This window comes from Cervus elaphus, chromosome 1 (assembly GCF_910594005.1).
Source record: "Cervus elaphus chromosome 1, mCerEla1.1, whole genome shotgun sequence".
Lineage (NCBI taxonomy): Eukaryota > Metazoa > Chordata > Mammalia > Artiodactyla > Cervidae > Cervus > Cervus elaphus.
Genome location: NC_057815.1, coordinates 64464342 through 64483039, shown reverse-complemented (window position 1 = coordinate 64483039; position 18698 = coordinate 64464342).

Sequence of the window (18698 nt, the reverse complement as noted above, 5' to 3'; positions counted from 1 at the left end):
CTGTGGTGTTGGAGAAGACTTTTGAGAGTCCATTGGACTGCAAGGAAATCCAATCAGTCCATCCTAAAGGAAATCAGCCATGAATGTTCATTGGAAGGACTAATGCTGAAGCTGAAACTCCAATACTTTGGCCACCTGAAGTGAAGAACTAACTCATTGGAAAAGACCCTGATGCTGGGAAAGATTGAAAGCAGGAGGAGAAGGGGATGACAGAGGATGAGATGGTTGGATGGCATCACAAACTCAGTGGACATGAATTTGAGCAAGCTCTGGGAGTTGGTGATGGATGGGAAAGCCTGGCATGCTGCAGTCCATGGGGCCAGCAGACTCAGTCGTGACTGTGCAACTGAACCTAACAGAACAAATGGAAAGTATGTTTGTTCTTCTATTATGGGGTACCCACCACACAGACAAGTACCTCCAACATGGAGAAGTCTTAAATGAACCTAATGAAAAGTTAGTGTCTGTCGATCATCCCTATCTCTTTGTGACCTCATGGACTGTATGTAGCCCACTAGGCTCCTCTGTCCATGGAACTGTCCTGGCAAGAATACCAGTGTGGGTAGCCATTTCTTCCTGCAGGGGATCTTCCCAACCCAGGGATCAAACCTAGGTCTCCTGCACTGTAGACGATTCTTTACCATCCCATCTCCCAGGGAAGCCCCTATACCTAGTAGGTTGGTACAAAAGTAATTGTGGTTTTTACATTGCTGAAATTTGCCTTTGATATTGGATTACATTCTTATATGTGGTTATGTTAAAACATCATTTTAATGTGCATTTTTTGCTTTTTTTTTTAGCTAATGACTTATTACTTGCAATTTATATTTTAGATTAGGGAAATGTTAAAAAGCAAATTTGAGCAATTTTTTCTGATTTGAGCAATTGTCTTATTCGAGTTCAAAATGGGTCATAAGCAGCTGAGACAACTCAAAACATCAACACATTTGGCCCAGGAACCGCAGTGGTGGTTCAAGAAGTTTTGAAGGAGAAAGATGTTACAAACTTTGCTATCTAAGAAACAAGTCCAAGTAACAGCATCCAGAAGGAAAAAGCATATACTGAGTTTGCATTAAAACCTCATCAACATACATTAACCCCCAACTTTTTCTGGCTGTTGATGCCACTACCTCGATAAAGAACTCAGAAGTGGGCAGTCATTCTGAAGTCTGATTATAGGAACAAGAAACAAGGTAATAACTTGCCTTATGACTTTTTTTCCTTTTTACTGCCTATTACAATTCAATACAGCTGGAAACCAAGCACTTCTGAAGATGTATTAGAAAGGATGAGCTTATGAAAGTTCTGTGAGCTGCCATCATTAGTAAGGTGTACAGGAAATGCAGGTATTTCACTGCAGAACGGCCTTCAGTAAAACTTGTGCAGTGAATCCAAACTTTCCTGTTCCCAAAGAGAATTGCTTTCTACCCAGATCTACTCAATGCTTGATACCAACGCAGGACATGCAAATCCTGGGGAAGCCCCACATGGGGGCTTGGAATCCTCAGTGACAAATGACAAAACCAAGTGTTATGAGGAAACTGAAGGTGCAGTTAACTCTGCCATGTCCTTTTCTGAGGATGACAATTATCCCCTGCTCTGACCTGGACGACCTGTCTGGTGTGACAGAAGCTAAGTGTAAGACTGCTTAAAATTGAAGTTGAATTCAATCTCAGGAGCCATCAATAACCAGTAACAGAAAGCTCCCAGGTGATCTGAGTAGATCTTCAGTTGGAAGAACCACCATTCAGGCTTATAAATCTTGTGATCACCACTGAACCATTAACCTCTAGCTCCTTTGGGACAAAATAAGTTCAAGGCAATACTGTTAGCAAAACAGTGACTGAAAAGCTCTTCACTGGGATTTAATGTTCTGTCTAGATACCAGCTGTTGAAGATACACATTACATTGAGCAGTAACTCCTGCTCCCTTAGCACTGTTGTATTCCTGAAAGGGAGTCCCTGAGGCTACAAACACCCTGTGTCACTCTACTGTAAGGAGCACTTCTGAACCTGGCAGATCTCCTTAAGTGTCCCTGCTCTCATCTTTCCCGGTGTAAATCCCTTATCCTTTGATCCAAGTTTTCACCTTCACCCCCATGCAGTATTATGCCTGCCATTTCCACCACACTAACTGGGGTTGTTAGAGGGTTGTTGGCCTGCCCTATGACATTTTTGAGTTAAAAATTCCATAATAATTGCTAGAAACAGGATCCTAAGAGAGAGATTCTGTTTTGTGTTCTGATGACTCCTGATAGGGAAAAGAACATTCTACACAGATGAAGACAAGGTCACTCAAGGAAGCCAGGCACAGGTGAGGCTATTTAATCCTGTTGGGTTAACAGTCTTATAAGTGATGAGCATCTGTGATCTTTCAAATTATGATAGCTCAAGCTCCAAATCAGTATAACTACTCACACACTAAGGAAAAAGCTTTGAATCCAAGTTAAGCAATAGGAAAGTAAATCCTATAGAAAGAGCCCTTAAATTTCACCTATTAACAGTCTTGATGCATTTCTTGGCATCTCAACTGTCAAGATCATTTTCCTCTCAGGACAGAAGTAGTGTGAAGAAAGAGGAAACCTTCTAGGATCAGTGTCACAGCCCATGTAATGCTCCAATTCCACCCCAGCCTATACACCTTACAGGGATCTTTTTGCTCAAGTCAATTAAGATGCTAATGAGACTCAACTGCAGGCTGAGGAACATCAGCAAACCCTGCCAGAAAATGAGTTCTGAATGTAGAGATTCTTGAATTCAAAGATCTGTAGTTTGCCTATGAAGTATGAAAGGCAACTTTAGGGTCTGGGGGTCCCATAAGAAAGCTACAGACTGATTTCAGCAGTGCTGTTACGATGAACTCTAGCCTAAAATCCAAGGGACATAGGAGATAAGACTATTTCAAAGACTTTTGAAGACTGTAATAGCTAGGGGGCCAAAGGATCACTTGCTTCTATGAAGACAAAAACACCAAGTTAAGAGCTCAAAAGGTAAAGTAAGAAAGCTAAACAATGGGCATATGAGGGCATTATGGGTTGATAGAGTCTCTCCCCCAGAGTCCTTCCCTAGCTGTGGGTCTTGCCTCACAAATTCCAGCCAGACAACCATCAGAGTATCTCCCAGATTTCAAGCTCCCCAAGAAAGTGGTTGATTAAGGGGAATGGAGAAAATAAGGAAAGCTTACATTTGAGAATGGCCCTTCTGTCTGGAAAAGGATTTTTTTTAGAAAATGCATCTCAGACAGGGTAAATGTCCATGAAATAAAATGGACTATGCAGGAAGTCCTTCCTGAAAGCTTTGGGTGGCTTTTGGGGCAGCAGTTAGTTATAAATCAAGCCCGGTGAAAGCACCAGGAGAACAATAGGCTATAGTCATAAGGAGTTGCACATCCCTTTGATGTGCTATCTTGTGAGTCAGGAGAGAAGTAGCCCATAAGGTGCCCTTGTCAGGAATAGTGTGGTTAGTTTTAATAGACTAGACTAGAGTTATAGAACCAAAGCTTGAGGCAACCAGCGAAGGTCTTTATTGCAGTCTTCCACTGTAAGGGATGCCAAACATAATTAGCACGCCCTTCCTGATGAAAGCAGAATTAGTGCTCACAGCCCAGCCCTTTGCTAGCATCATTTCTGAGAGTTATTTCCAGTCCCAGATTTTCCAAGAGCCCACAAGAAGCCAAGTAAAGAAAGCAGGGGTAGAGGAAAGAACTCCATCTGAAGAGGTTCAACTCAGTTGTGTCCGACTTTGTGACCCCATGGACTTCAGCATGCCAGGCTTCTCTGTCCATCACCAACTCCTGGAGCCTACTCAAACTCATGTCCATTGCATTGGTGATGCCATCCAATCATCTCATCCTCTGTCGTTCCCTTCTCCTCCTGCCTTCAATCTTTCCCAACATCAGGGTCTTTCCCAGTGAGTCGGTTCTTCACATCCAAGGCCAAAGTACTGAGTTTCAGCTTCAACATCAGTCCTTCCAATGAATATTCAAGAACTGATTCTCTTTAGGACAGACTGGTTGGATCTCCTTGCACTCCAAGGGACTCTCAAGAGTCTCCTCCAACACCGCAGTTCAAAAGCATCAACTCTTTAGCACTCAACTTTCTTTATAGTCCAACTTTCACATCCATACATGACTAATGCAAAAGCCATAGCTTTGACTAGATGGACCTTTGTTGGTAAAGTACCTGAAGAGGTAGTTTCCAGTATTTGATCAGCCAAAGCATTTCTTCAACTCAGTACAAATTTTCTCTTTCTCATCAGTGAGAAAAAAACCCAAGTTTTGACTTCTTGTAACTATTCTGTGATTATGAGATAGACGAAAGGAAGAATGACTAAAACCTAGACACCTTATTCATTTTGCTCATCTTTCTCTCACAGCCAAGAAACAGGAAATCCATTGTCTCTCAAAGGAGGCAGAAACAGAAAAGTAGAAACAGACAGAAAAGAGAATCAGTATTTGAGAATCTGTATTGGAGTCCAGGGGCTCCAACTAGTACTCAGAATTGATTCTCCCACCACCTTAGTCTGCAGCAAAAAGAGCTGGTAACTGCCAGAATCTCACTTAAGTAGAAGGGGGAGAACTTAATTGGTCAGAGTGGAGATCCAACATGATTGGTCAGGCTGGAGCCAATGAGCTTCCTGAATCTATTAAACCAGAAGTAAAGTGGCAGCTGAGGACTGTTAGCTACCTTTTTGTTTTTAATTGAATACCTTTGAGTATGTCCACCTGTAAGTACTACATGGTAATTCATTCTTCAACAAGCAAAAAATGTCAACTGTTAGAAATGAGCTAGAATCTTAATCTTGATAATAAAATAAACTCAGTAATCAGTGATATTACACCATTCCACTTGAAAAACAATAAACATTTCTCTCCTTAATTATTATAGAAGAAGACACAAGTCAAATTATTTTATCTATGTGGACAGAATCCATTGCTAACTCCCTCCTTTGTAGGGTCTCTTCCTTACAGCCCCAACCTTCTCCCTCCAGAAACATGTTTGGGCAAAATAAGACTGTGTAACTTGTGGCCCTTCAGTCACTTCATAATCTCACATTGTCCCTCTAGATGACTGCACTTGATATCAAAACCCAGTTTTCATGCCTTAGTTTTTCTCGTCAATGCATCTTCATCCTCATTTTTGAGCTTAGGAAAACTGGTGAAATCTCTAATGAGGAGAGCTTGAATACAGTCATTATTTTCACTCTGACACTTAGTAAAAGAGTGTTTATGCTGCCAGGAAAATATAAGTTTATGAATCTCATCTCTAGCAGCTGCACCAGCATCATCACCCAAGATATATAGGAAATGCAAAACTTTAATCTACTGATTCAGAAACTCTTGGGATAGGGCTCAGCAATATGAGGTTTAACAAGCCCTCCAGGTGATTCCAGAGCATGCTGAAGTTGGAGAAACACTGCTTATACCAAGTCAGCAAGAATTTTCGGGACCTGTGTTGCTTTTCTAGACACCAAGTGTAGCTTTTACAAAGTTCTTTGGGTGATTTCAATCTGCAGCCAAGGTTGTTAACCACTGCCTTGATTATTCATGAATTCAGCTACCATTTTGGTGCAAACTGAAGGTGATTACCAAATCTTTAACTCTGGTCCAGACCTCCCTCATTACCTCCAGGCCAATTTATCCAGCTGATTTATAGAGAACTAATAATATGTAGGACCAGGTGCTAAGTGCCTTCCAATTTACCATTTTATTTAATCTTTGTGAGGTAGCTATTTTCAGAGCTTTTTATTGATACATTTGAAGAGCTAGGGCTTTTAGATATTAAATAACCTACTCAAAAATAAAGAATTAGTAAGTGGCCAAGCCTAGATTCAAGAACATGACTTGATTGATGATTACTACACTGTTATTGTCCATGCTACTTCTCAGAAGTTTAGTGGACAGGATCAGTTGGCCTGAAATGTGACATGACTGACAGACTAGGTTTAGAATAATTTAGAAACTTTTGGGAGTTATAGAGTAGCTAGGATTTACACAGAATCCTGAAAGGAGGGTATCATGAGACATAAGCACAATTCCAGGCTCGTGTGTGCTCGGTTGATCAGTTGTGTCTGACTCTTTGTGACCCCGTATACTGTAGCCCATCATGCTCCTCTGTCCATGGGATTTTCCCAGAAAGAATACTGGAGTGGGTAGCCATTCCCTTCTCCAGGGGCTTTTCCTGACCCAGAGACCAAACCTGTTTCCTGTGTCTCCGGCATTGCGGACAGATTCTTTACCTCTGAGCCACCAGAGAAGCTGGTGGACTTCCCTGATGGCTCAGCACTTTAAGAATCTTCCTACAATGCAGGAGACCCAGGTTCAATCCCTGGGTTGGGAAGATTCCCCTGGAGAAGGGAATGGCTACTCACTCCAGTATTCTTGCTGGGAAAATCCCATGGACAGAGGAGCTTGTTGGGCTACAATACATGGGGTCTCAAGAGTTGGACATGGCTGGGTGATTAACACTCTAGGCTTGGGGGACCAAAAAGTTCAGGCATTTCTTTGATGTTTCAAGAAATGCTTCTCCTCCATCAGCCACTTATATTTCCCTAGCTACACAATAAAGGTTATAAACTATATTTATATTAAGGTTACCTATGAGCACTGCTTTATTTTTTATGATTATCATGTTTCCTAGAAATAAAAGAGCAGGCAGGCAACTCAGCAGTACAGCAGCATTCAAGTTCAATAGAAGTTTTACTAGCACTCTGGTAGAAATATTCTCTCTGAACTAAGACCTCAAATCCAACAAAGCTTAAGACTGTTATCAGAGGAAGTTTAAATTTGCTTGGGCCTGGTGCACTGGGAAGACCCAGAGGAATCGGGGGGAGAGGGAGGTGGGAGGGGGGATCGGGATGGGGAATACGTGTAAATCTATGGCTGATTCATATCAATGTATGACAAAACCCACTGAAAAAATAAAGAAATAAATAAAGGGAAAAAAATTGGAACATGGAAGAAACCTAGATGCCCATCAGCAGATAAATGGATAAGAAAGCTGTGGTACATATACACAATGGAATATTACTCAGCCATTAAAAAGAATACATTTGAATCAGTTCTAACTAGATGGATAAAACTGGAGCCCATTATACAAAGTGAAATAAGCCAGAAAGATAAACACCAACACAGTATACTAATGCATATATATATGGAATTTAGAAAGATGGTAACGATAACCGATATGCAAGACAGAAAAAGAGACACAGATGTATAGAACAGACTTTTGGACTCTATGGGAGAAGGCGAGGGTGGGATGATCTGAGAGAATAGCATCAAAACATGTATATTATCAAGTGTGAAACAGATCGCTAGCCCAGGTTGGATGCATGAGACAAGTGCTCGGGGCTGGTGCTCTGGGATGACCCAGAGGGATGGGATGGGGAGGGAGGTGGGAGGGGGGTTCAGGATGGGGAACACATGTAAATCCATGGCTGATTCATGTCAATGTATGGCAAAAACCACTACAATATTGTAAAGTAATTAGCCTCCAACTAATAAAAATAATTGGGAAAAAAGAAATTGGAACACTGGGGGTGATGGTGAGAGAAGCTAAACCTATTCCCATCCTTTGGTTCCTGGAATATAGGTTCTAGCTATTGGAGATACAGATCCATGTATTGACTGTTGGTTTAGAGAATAAATTCTGGAGGTCAGCTTCCCAACTTAGTGAGGTCTCCCCAAACTGGCATCTAGACTCTCATTCCAATTTGATGGAGAAATTAAAAGCATTATAGACAATCAAAAGCTAAAATAATTCAGCACAACCAATCTAACTTTACAGAAAATGTTAAAGGAATTTCTCTAGGTAAAAAGGCCAGAACTAGAAATAAGACACTTATGAAATGAAAAAGCTCACCATTAATGGCAAACATACAGTAAAGGTGGGAAATCAACCACACACAAAGCTAGTAGGGAGGTTGAAAGGCAGAAGTAGTAAAATTTTCTATATCCACAACAAGCAATTAAGGAATACACAAAAAATTGGCTGTAAAATCTGATATAAAAATAACAATCATGAAGGGCTGAGCTGTGCTTAGTTTCTCAATCGTGTCTGGCTCTTTGTGACCCCATGGACTGCAGCCCACCAGGCACCTCTCTCCAAGTGGATTCCCTAGGCAAGAACACTGGAGTGGGTTGCCATGCCCTCCTCCAGGGGATCTTCCCAACCCAGGGGTCAAATCCAGGTTTCCTGCATTGAGGGCAGATTCTTTACCATGTGAACCACCAAAGAAGCCCAAGAATGCTGGAGTGGGTAGCCTATCCCTTCTCCAGGGGAACTTCCTGACCCAGGAATTGAATCAGGGTCTTTCTGCATTGCAGGCAGATTCTTTACCAGCTGAGCTTCCAGGGAAGCCCTGGAAGGGGAAGGAAGGAAGAGAAGAAAAAAGGCAGGGTTTTAAAAATGCATTTGAAAGTATGAGATCAGCAACTTAAAACAACTATATAAAAATACATGCATACAGTAGTGTATTCAATAGTATATATGTGTATGCATGCTCAGTCCTATCTGACTCTTTGTGACCCTGTGGACTATAGCCCACCAGGCTCTTCTGTCCATGGGATTATCCTGGCAAGAATACACTGGAGTGAGTTGCCATTTCCTGCTCCAGGAGAACCTCCTGACCCAGGGATCAAACATGCATCTCCTGAGGCTCCTGTATTGCAGGCAGATTCTTTACCCACTGAGCCACCTGGGAAGCAGTGAACAATAAATCGTACTATACAATAAATCCTCTTAACCAAAACCCAAAAATCTATAATAGATATACACATAAAAAGAAAAAAGAATCCAAACATAACCCTGAAGATGGTCATCAAATCACAAAAGAACAAAAGAAGAAAATGGGGCAGGGGAAGATGACCTATAAAAACAAATGCAAAAAAAAATAAATAAATAGTAATAAGAACATATATATCAATGATTACTTTAAATGCAAATATATTAAGTGCTTGAACCAAAAGACATAGACTGGCTGAATGGACACAAAAACAAGACATGTTATATGCTGCTTAAAGAGGCTAACTTCAGGTCTAGGAATACATAAACACTGAAAGTGAGGGACTGGAAAAAGATATTCCTTGCAAATGAAAATCAAAAGAAAGACAGACTAGCCATACTTATATCAGACAAAATGACTTTAAAGACTGTTACAATAGACAAAGAAGGACACTACATAATCACCAAAGGATTGATCCAAAGAGAAAATATAACAATTGTAAATATATATACACCCAACATAGGAGCACCTCAATGTCTAAGGCAAATATTAACAGACATAAAAGGAGAAATTGACAGTAACATAATAATAAATAAAGTGTATGTGTTAGTTCCTTAGTTGCGTCCAACTCTTTGCAACCCCATGGACTGTACCCTGTCAGGCTCCCTTGTCCATGGAATTCTCCAGGCAAGAGTACTGGAGTGAGTTGTCATTTCCTTCTCCAGACGGTCTTCCTAACCCAGGCATCGAACTCGGGTCTCCTCTACTGCAGGCAGACTTTAACACCTCACTTACATCAATGGACAGATCCTTCAAAAATAAAATCAGTAGGGAAATACAGGCCTTAAATAAAACATTAGACCAAATGCATTTAATTGATATTTACAGAGCATTCCATCCAAAAGCAGCAGAATATACATTCCCTCATGTTCACATGGAATATTCTCTAGGACAGATCACAGGTTAGGCCATAAAGTGTTGTAGCAAATTTAAGAAAACTGAAATTAAAAAAAAAAAAAGAAAACTGAAATCATATCAAGCATCTTTTCTGAACACAACACTATGAGACTAGAAATCAACTACAAGAAAAAAAAATTACAAAAAACCACAAGCATATGGCAGCTAAACAATACACTACTAAACAACCAATGGATCACTGAAGAAATCAAAGAGGGAATTATTAATAAAAAATATACCTAGAAACAAATGAAAACAAAACACAATGATCCAAAACTTATGGGATGCAGCAAAAGCAGTTCTAAGTAGGATGTTTATAGTGACACAAGCTTACATCAAGAAACAAGAAAAATTTCAAGTAAACAACCTAACCTTATACCTAAAGCAACTAGAGAAAGAGGAACAAACAAAATCCAAAGTTAATAGAAGGAAAGAAATCATAATACTCAGAGAATAAATAAATGACATGAAATCTAAAAAGATATAAAAATGATCAACAAGTTTAAAGCTGGTTTTTTGGAAAGGTTAACAAAATTGATAATCCTTAGCCAGATGAATCAAGAAAAAAGGGAGAACACCCAAATGAACAAAACAGAAATACAACACTACCACACCCACACCCAACACAACACACCCAACACCACAGAAATACAAGAATCATAAGAGATTACTACAAGCAACTATATGCTAGTAAAATGGACAACCTAGAAGAAATGGACAAATTCTTAAAAAGGTACAATCTCCCCAGACTGACTCAGGAGGAAGTAGAAAACATGAACAGACATCAGTACTGAAATTAAATCAGGAATTAAAAACCTCTCAACAGACCAAACCTCTCTCAGGACCAGATTGCTTCACAGGTGAATTAGTGCAAATATTTAGAGATGAATTAACACTATCCTTCTCAAACTATTTCCAAAAGTTGCAGAGGAAGGAACACTTCTGAATTCATTATATGTGGCCAGCATAACCCTGATCCAAAAACCAGACAAAGAAATCACATACACACGAAAAGAAAATTACAGACCAATATCACCGATGAACACAAATGAAAAAATCCTCAACAAAATACTAGCAAGCCAAGCAACAATGCATTAAAAAGATCATACATCATGATAAAGTCGGATTTACACCCAGGGATGCAAGGAATTTTCAAAATCTGCAAATCAATCAATGTGATTTTCCATATTGACAAATTAAAGAATAAAAACCATATGATCATCACAATAGATTCAGAAAAAGCTCTTGATAAAATTTAACATCTATTGATGATAAAAATAAAGACCCTCCAGAAAGTGGGCATAGAGGGAACATACCTCAACATAATAAGGGCCATATTTGACAAACCTGCAGCTAACATCACACTCAATGGTGAAAAGCTGAAAGCATTGCCTCTAAGATCAAGAACAAGACAAGGATATCCACTCTTTCCACTTTTATTCAACATAGTTTTGAAAGTTCTAGCCACAACAATCAGAGAAAAACAAAGAGAATTCAAATTGGAAAGGAAGAAGTAAAATTGTCACTGCAGATGACATGAGAGTATACATAGAAAATCCTAAAGACACCACCAGAAAACTACTAGAACTCATCAATGAATTCAATAATGTTGCAGGATACAAGATTAATGTGCAGAAATCTGTTGCATTTCTATACACAAACAGCCAAATACCAGAAAGAGAAAGTAAGGAAACAATCCCATATGTCATCATATCAAAAAGAAAATTATCTAGGAAGAAACATACCCAGGAAGACAAAAGAGCTGTACTCCAGAAATTATAAGACACTGATGAGAGAAACTAAAGATGACAAATGACATAGACAAATGAAAAGATATACCATGGTCTTGAATTACAAGAATCAGTATTGTTAAAATGAGCATACTATCAAAGGCAATCTACAGATTCAACATCATCCCTATCAAATTACCAATGGAATTTTTCACAGGACTACAATAAAAAATATTAACTTTGTATGGAAACACACACAAAAAACAGAATAGCCAAAATAATCTTGAGAAAAAAGTATGAAGCTAGAGGAATCCTGCTCTCTGACTTCAGACTATACTATAAGCTATGGTAATCAAAATCAGATCCATAGTTCAATGCAACAGATTACATAGCTCAGAAATAAACCTGTGCACTTCTGGTCAATTAATCTATGACAAGACAGGCAAGAATATACAATAGAGAAAAGAGTCTCCTCAAAAAGTGGTACTGGGAAAACTGGACACCTGCATGTAAAAGAATGAAATTAGAACATTCTCTAACATGATATTAAAAAATAAACTCAAAATATATTAAAGACCTAAATGTAAGCCAAGATACTATAAAACTCTTAGAGGGAAATATAGGCAAAACACTCTTTGACATAAACTGCAGCAATATTTTTTTCGATCCATTTCCTAGAGTAATGGAAATAAAAGCAAAAATAAATGAATGGCACTTAATCAAACATAAATTTTTCCGCAGCAAAGGAAACCATAAACAAAAAGACAATTTTTGGACTGGGAGAAAATATTTGCAAATGATGTGACCATCAGGGGCTTAATTTCCAGGATATACAACTAGCTCATAGGACTCAGTAACAAAAAAACAGCCCAATCAAAAAATGGGCAGAAGATATAAGTAGACAGTTCTCCACAGAAGACATACTGACAACTAATAGGCACATGAAAAGATACACAACATTGCTATTATTAGAGAAATGCAAATCCAAACTACAGTGAGGGGATACATGTACATATAACCAATTCACTTTGCTGTACAGCAGAAACCAACACAACACTGTAAAGCAACTATACTCCAATAAAATTAAGACAAAAAATAGAAAGTGCCTAATGAAATTCCAACATAAAAATGCATTTAATAGCTTAAGAAAATTATATAAAATGTGAACAAAACTGTTCATTTCAGCATTGTTTATAATACAAAAAATTTCATCTAGATGTTGTAGATTTATAACATTATAGATGTTGACCTCTGCATAACTTAAGTATATAATGTATAATCCTATTCATCTAAACCAGAGGGTCTTATCATTTTGGGTAAGGAGAGTTAGTCACATTTTTGGAAATTGAATGAAGTTTATGGACTCTTCTTCAGGGGAAAAGAAAACACAAATCACTTTTCACCCATAATTTTAAGGAGTTCATGAACCTCCTTAAAAAAGCTTGAATATTTGAGTTCATAGTTGACTCGAAAACCAAGTCTCTGAACTGGCTACTTCCTGTTTGCTAGGCTGTCTGACAAAACAATTATACTTTCTCTTAATACTAGATTTGTTTTCTATATTATAGTCAATAGAAATGCAGTTAATATAAAATTTAAGAACTTGGGCTCTAGAAGCAAGCAGATCTGGATCCAAATCTTGGTTATACCACTTAATAACTCCATGATCCTGGTCAATTTGTTTGACCTTCCTGAATCTTAGTTTCCTCATCTCCAACATAATAGTACTGACCTCATAGGATTACAAAGAAGATTAAATAAAATAATACATGTCAAATGTATGCTTAGCACAATACCTAGTATATGTTAAGTGCTGAATACCCTGTTTTATTATAATTAGGAAATAGAGTCATTTCCCTTCTTAGATATTTCCAATAATATGATAGTTACAGTTGTCTTAACTACTTCACCTAAATCTGTCTAACTAGCTAGCTAAGTGGTTAAAGCTCTGAATGTTTTAACCTAAATAACCATATTTATTGATTAGCTCCATTGTCAAGAATTTGACACCCACCCTCAAGCCCCAAACTAATGATTAAAAGTCAATTATCACATTTTTAGGAGAAATCTAGTATTCTGTCAATCTTGAGTGACAAACTAGAACAGTATGATTGCAGTTTGAAAGATACTGAAATATAATCTGAGCTAGATTATGTCTGTTTCAGTTACCATGGCCCTAGACCAAAGGATCTGTCATATTAAAGACATTCAATAAATATTTGTTGACTGAGTGACTGAATTCTGTTATAATAATAAAATGTCTTTAGAGAAAGAAAAAAAAACTACAGTGAAGTACCACCTCATACTGGTCAGAATGGCCATTACTAAAAAGTCTACAATTAACAAATGTTGGAAAGGGTGTGGAGAAAACAGAACCCTCCTACACTGTTGGTAGGAACACAAATTGGTGCAGCCACTACAGAGACCATCAAGGACTTTCCTTTAAAAAAAACTAAAAATAGAGTCACCATATGATCCTACTCCTGGGCACATAACTGTTCAGTTCAGTTCAGTTCAGTTGCTCAGTCGTGTCTGACTCTTTGCAACCCCATGAATCGCAGCACGCCAGGCCTCCCTGTCCATCACCAGCTCCTGGAGTTTACTCAAACTCATGCCCATCGAGTCGGTGATGCCATCCAGCCATCTCATCCTCTGTCATCCCATTCTCCTCCTGCCCCCAATCCCTCCCAGCATCAGGGTCTTTTCCAATGAGTCAACTCTTCACATGAGGTGGCCAAAGTACTGGAGTTTCAGCTTCAGCATCAGGCCTTCCAATGAACACCCAGGACTGATCTCCTTTAGGATGGACTGGTTGGATCTCCTTGCAGTCCAAGGGACTCTCAAGAGTCTTCTCCAACACCACAGTTCAAAAGCATCAATTCTTCAGTGCTCAGCTTTCTTCACAGTCCAACTCTCACATCCATACATGACCACTGGAAAAACAATAGCCTTGACCAGACGGACCTTTGTTGGCAAAATAACGTCTCTGCTTTTTAATATGCTATCTAGGTTGCTCATAACTTTCCTTCCAAGGAGTAAGCATCTTTTAATTTCATGGCTGCAGTTACCATCTGCACTGATACATGCAATATTCATAGCAGCACTATTGACAATAAGCAAGACATGGAAGCACCTAAATATCCATTGACAGGTGACTAGATAAAGAATATGTGGTATATATACACAATGGAATATTATTGTCATAGAAAGAATGAAATAATGACATTGTAGCAACATGGGTAGATCCAGAGACTATTGTACTAAGTTAGGCAAATCAGAAAGAGAAAGACAACTACCATATTATGTCATTTACATGTAGAATCTAAAATAAGATACAAATGAACTAATTCACAAAACAGAAACAGATTCACAGACGTAGAAAACAAACTTATGGTTACCAAAGGGGACAGAGGTAGGGAAGGATAAATTAGGATTAATAGATACATACTAATATATATAAAACAGAGAAACAATGAGGACCTACTGGATAGTATAAGGAAGTATATTCAATATCTTGTAAAAATCTAGAGTGGAAAAGAATCTAAAGAAGAATATAAATACACACATAACTGAAACACTTTGCTACACACCTGGAACTAACACAACATTGTAAATCAACTATACTTCATTAAAAAAAGAGTTAAAAAAGACCAAGGGGAAGTAACCAGTAAAACTGATAAAATAAAAATGATTTGAGATTGTCCAATTTTATGCAAATAAGTTGGAAAACCTGGGTGAAACTGAAAGCAATACAATACAGTACAATACAATGAAATTCCTTTGATCAAAATTGCACTGAAGAAATAAACCAAAGAACTACTCTCTGGAAAAAATAATTAATAGGTTCAGATGATTTCATAGGGGAGTCAAGAAACAAAAGAGAAATTTGCAGAAATAGAAAAATATCCAGTTTTCCCTACATAGAAAATGTTACATTTGTGGCTGAACCTGAGAAAGACTGTGTAGAAAAGGAAAAGAAAACTAGAGATGAACTTCCTTATAAATATTGATACAAAAATACTAATTAAAATATCAGCAAATAGAATCCAACTGCATTGTGAAAGTAATCCACCATGACCAAGTGGGATTATCCAATGAACAGAAATGTGGTTCAATTACGTGAAATCCTTCAACTTAAATCACCAAATTAACAGATCAAAGGAACAAATAACACATTTCTTTCCAGAGACAGTAAAAAGGCTCTTGCCACCAACTGTCCATACAGCACTCAAATAAGAACTGATTGTAATTGATATGTGTACTTCACTCCTAAAGCCAGCATCTTACTTAAGGGAGAAACAGTAAACAACTACTATCAAGATCAGAAATAAGACAAGAGTATTCATTGCCTTAGATTGTGTCTGCTCAGAAACAGATCCTGAGTCAAGAATTTGAAAGGTCAAATATTACAAAAGTAGTCTGTTGCCTGCAGAGTGCCACTGAAGATCATTCAGACAGATAATATCTCCTAAGAGAAATAGAAAGCAGGTATGCTGAATATGAGAGGTAATTTAGATAGACAGCCTAAAGGCTGTTAATTGCATTAGTCTCCTGTCCATTCTTCTGGATGTTTATATGGTCCCAGGTACATAGGTTTGTAAGTGAACTCTGACATAACCATGTCAAAAACAACACTACCTTGAGATCTGCCTCTCAGTTTTTAGTGGAACAGCATTATCAGATCATTCACAGAAGGAAGAGTCATCTTCCCCAAACATTATCATGCAATTTGGGGATCCAGAGGTGTGGGATGGTCATGATCAGTTAACTTCCCACAATAGTGGGGGGGGGGGGAAAGGGGGCTTCCTTGGTGGCTCAGACAGTAAAGAATCTGCCTGCAATGCAAGAAACCCAGGTTTGATCACTGGGTCAGGAAGATCCCCTGGAGAAGGGAATGGCAACTCACTCCAGTATCCTTGCCTGGAGAACTCCATGGACAGAGGTATAGTCCATGGGGTCTCAAAGAGTCAGGACATGACTGACCAAATAACACTTTCACCTTTTCACTTTCAAGAGCAAAAATGGCCATGGTGGTGGCATTAACTCTTTCCTCTTGTAGTAAACATGAAATTATAGATATGTGGTTATTACTGTATTAGTTATCTTCCCTGTGTAACAATTTAGCCCAAATTTAGCAACTTAGACAACAACACTTATTATCTCACAGTTTCTGATTGTTGATGGGGTGAGGGCAAGAAGGACGTCAGGAATCAGGAGATGGCTTAACTAGGTGCCTCTAGCTCAGATTGTCTTAACAGGTTGCGATGAAGGTTTTGGCTAGAACTGTAGTCATCTGAAGATTGATTTGGAGGAGGATTTGCTTCCAAGCTCACTTATGTGGCTGGTGACAAGCCTCAGAAGATCCCCTTCTAGGCTCACTCAGAGATATAATTTCCTTGCCATATGGATCTCTCCACAGGGCCACTAATAACATGACTGGCTTACCTCAAAATCTCAGAAAGAGTGAGAAAGACAGCAAAACAGAATGAGCAAGTTGGAAGCCACAGTCTATTGGTAATTTAACCTTCAAAGTTAAATTCCACCATTTTTGAAGCTTTCTACTCATTAGAAGTGAATTATTAGGTTGAATCCAGACTCAGGGCTTCCCTGGTGGCTCAGCGGTAAAGAATCTGCCTGCAATGCAGGAGCCACAGGAGACAGGGGTTCCATCCCTATGTCGGGAAGATCCCCTAGAAAAGGGAATGACAACCCACTCCAGTATTCTTACCTGGGAAATCCCATGGACAGTGGAGTGCGGTGAGCTACAGTCCATGGCATCACAAAGAGTCAGACATGACTGAAGCAACTTGGCATAAGAATAGGCTCAAGCAGAGGGGATTAAAAATGGGTATGAATATCGGTAGGTACCTGATACCTACTACAAACTGCCTCCTGAGAATATTGGGACCAGGGGTTTCGGTGACTGAGGTTTTGTATCAACTAATGTAAATAACAAGTAAATAAACTTGGATGGCAATCTCAACATCTCATCCTCTGCTGCATCACCAACAATGGACATGAATTTGGGCAAACTTGAGGCTTCCCTGGTGGCTCATATGGCTCCTGCCTGCAATGCAGGAGACCTGGGTTTGATCCCTGGGCTGGGAAGATCCCCTGGAGGAGGGCATGACAATCTACTCCAGTATTCTTACCTGGAGAATGCTACGGACAGAGGAGCCTGGCAGGCTACAGTCCATGGGGTTGCAGAGTCAGACAGGACTGAATGACTAAGCATACTGGGAGATAGTGAAGAACAGGGAAGCCTGGCATGCTGCAGTCCACGGGGTCACAAGGAGTCAGACACGACTTAGCGACTGAATAACAACAACCAACTTCGATGGCATGTTCCTAAAGATAGATCTTTGGTCTATTTCTGAATGCTTCCACACCTATCTTGGGTCAGAACACAATATAGCAGTTTTGGGGACTAGTTTTCTTGTAAGCTTGAAGACTGGACCTTCTCAAAGATGCTAAGCCTAGCAAATTGAATCTAAAGTACTCCCTGGTCATTAGAAATGTGCTGGCTGAGGAAGGCAAAGAGTGCTCCCTTGCCCCTCCCTGCAGAAGGCAGCAGAATGCCTCTCACCATTCACTAAGTAACAACTGTATCTCTGCTGAGGACTTGGGGAGCTGGGAACACATTGTATTGTGTCTTGATTTTTCATGTTTCCATATATATGTATTGGTGCTGCTGTTGCTGTTTTGTCGCTTAGTTATGTCCGACTCTTTGCAACCCCAAGGACTGTAGCTCACCAGGCTCCACTGTCCATGGTATCTCCCAGGTGAGAATACTGGAGTGGGTTGTCTTTTCCTTCTCTAGGGGATCTTCCCAACCCAGGGATTGAACCAGCCTCTATGGCATCTCCTGCTTGGCAGGCGGATTATTTCAGTTCTGTTCAGTTCAGTCACTCAGTCGTGTCTGACTCTTTGTGACCCCATGAATCGCAGCACACCAGGAAACTCCCGGAGTTTACTCAAACTCATGTCCATCGAGTCAGTGATGCCATCCAGCCATCTCATCCTCTGCCATCCCCTTCTCCTCCTGCCCCCAATCCCTCCCAGCATCGGGGTCTTTTCCAACGAGTCAACTCTTTGCATGAGGTGGCCAAAGTATTGGAGTTTCAGCTTTAGCATCAGTCCTTCCAATGAACACCCAGGACTGATCTCCTTTAGGATGGACTGGTTGGATCTCCTTGCAGTCCAAGGGACTCTCAAGAGTCTTCTCCAACACCACAGTTCAAAAGCACCAATTCTTCGGCGCTCGGCTTTCTTCACAGTCCAACTCTCACA